Source organism: Coregonus clupeaformis, unplaced genomic scaffold, assembly GCF_020615455.1.
Source record: "Coregonus clupeaformis isolate EN_2021a unplaced genomic scaffold, ASM2061545v1 scaf0044, whole genome shotgun sequence".
NCBI lineage: Eukaryota > Metazoa > Chordata > Actinopteri > Salmoniformes > Salmonidae > Coregonus > Coregonus clupeaformis.
This window is the reverse complement of record NW_025533499.1, coordinates 759,866-762,500: the sequence shown is the minus strand read 5'-3', so window position 1 is coordinate 762,500 and position 2,635 is coordinate 759,866.

The following is a 2,635-nucleotide window of genomic DNA, read 5'->3' as shown; positions in this document are numbered from 1 at the left end:
TCATGGAGTGTTACTCTAGTCTAACTCTATGTTCCAGACTAGTATCACAGAGTGTTACTCTAGTCTAACTCTATGTTCCAGACTAGTATCACAGAGTGTTACTCTAGTCTAACTCTATGGTCCAGACTAGTATCACAGAGTGTTACTCTAGTCTAACTCTATGTTCCAGACTAGTATCACAGAGTGTTACTCTAGTCTAACTCTATGTTCCAGACTAGTATCACAGAGTGTTACTCTAGTCTAACTCTATGTTCCAGACTAGTATCACAGTGTTACTCTAGTCTAACTCTATGTTCCAGACTAGTATCATGGAGTGTTACTCTAGTCTAACTCTATGTTCCAGACTAGTATCACAGAGTGTTACTCTAGTCTAACTCTATGTTCCAGACTAGTATCACAGAGTGTTACTCTAGTCTAACTCTATGTTCCAGACTAGTATCACAGAGTGTTACTCTAGTCTAACTCTATGTTCCAGACTAGTATCACAGAGTGTTACTCTAGTCTAACTCTATGTTCCAGACTAGTATCACAGAGTGTTACTCTAGTCTAACTCTATGTTCCAGACTAGTATCACAGAGTGTTACTCTAGTCTAACTCTATGTTCCAGACTAGTATCACAGAGTGTTACTCTAGTCTAACTCTATGTTCCAGACTAGTATCATGGAGTGTTACTCTAGTCTAACTCTATGTTCCAGACTAGTATCATGGAGTGTTACTCTAGTCTAACTCTATGTTCCAGACTAGTATCATGGAGTGTTACTCTAGTCTAACTCTATGTTCCAGACTAGTATCACAGAGTGTTACTCTAGTCTAACTCTATGTTCCAGACTAGTATCACAGAGTGTTACTCTAGTCTAACTCTATGTTCCAGACTAGTATCATGGAGTGTTACTCTAGTCTAACTCTATGTTCCAGACTAGTATCACAGAGTGTTACTCTAGTCTAACTCTATGTTCCAGACTAGTATCATGGAGTGTTACTCTAGTCTAACTCTATGTTCCAGACTAGTATCACAGAGTGTTACTCTAGTCTAACTCTATGTTCCAGACTAGTATCATGGAGTGATACTCTAGTCTAACTCTATGTTCCAGACTAGTATCACAGAGTGTTACTCTAGTCTAACTCTATGTTCCAGACTAGTATCACAGAGTGTTACTCTAGTCTAACTCTATGTTCCAGACTAGTATCACAGAGTGTTACTCTAGTCTAACTCTATGTTCCAGACTAGTATCACAGAGTGTTACTCTAGTCTAACTCTATGTTCCAGACTAGTATCACAGAGTGTTACTCTAGTCTAACTCTATGTTCCAGACTAGTATCACAGAGTGTTACTCTAGTCTAACTCTATGTTCCAGACTAGTATCACAGAGTGTTACTCTAGTCTAACTCTATGTTCCAGACTAGTATCACAGAGTGTTACTCTAGTCTAACTCTATGTTCCAGACTAGTATCACAGAGTGTTACTCTAGTCTAACTCTATGTTCCAGACTAGTATCATGGAGTGTTACTCTAGTCTAACTCTATGTTCCAGACTAGTATCACAGAGTGTTACTCTAGTCTAACTCTATGTTCCAGACTAGTATCACAGAGTGTTACTCTAGTCTAACTCTATGTTCCAGACTAGTATCATGGAGTGTTACTCTAGTCTAACTCTATGTTCCAGACTAGTATCACAGAGTGTTACTCTAGTCTAACACTATGTTCCAGACTAGTATCATGGAGTGTTACTCTAGTCTAACTCTATGTTCCAGACTAGTATCACGGAGTGTTACTCTAGTCTAACTCTATGTTCCAGACTAGTATCATGGAGTGTTACTCTAGTCTAACTCTATGTTCCAGACTAGTATCATGGAGTGTTACTCTAGTCTAACTCTATGTTCCAGACTAGTATCACAGAGTGTTACTCTAGTCTAACTCTATGTTCCAGACTAGTATCACAGAGTGTTACTCTAGTCTAACTCTATGTTCCAGACTAGTATCACAGAGTGTTACTCTAGTCTAACTCTATGTTCCAGACTAGTATCACAGAGTGTTACTCTAGTCTAACTCTATGGTCCAGACTAGTATCATGGAGTGATACTCTAGTCTAACTCTATGTTCCAGACTAGTATCACAGAGTGTTACTCTAGTCTAACTCTATGTTCCAGACTAGTATCACAGAGTGTTACTCTAGTCTAACTCTATGTTCCAGACTAGTATCACAGAGTGTTACTCTAGTCTAACTCTATGTTCCAGACTAGTATCATGGAGTGTTACTCTAGTCTAACTCTATGGTCCAGACTAGTATCATGGAGTGATACTCTAGTCTAACTCTATGTAACAGTATCATAGTGTGTTATTATCCTGCTGTGACCTGGAAAGTGCATCAGTGTTCAGGCAGCCATCAGCCCCTCCATAGGCTATAACTCAGTCTGGCTGTACATGGCACTGAGCCCCTACCTCCTACCCCCAGCCCCAGCCCCCTAGTCCCCCAGCCCCCTAGTCCTCCAGCCCCCTAGTCCCCCAGCCCCCTAGTCCCCCAGCCCCCTAGTCCCCCAGCCCCCTAGTCCCCCAGCCCCCTAGTCCTTCAGCCCCCCTAGTCCCCAGCCCCAGCCCCCTAGTCCCCCAGCCCCCTTGTCCCCAGCCCCCTAGTCCC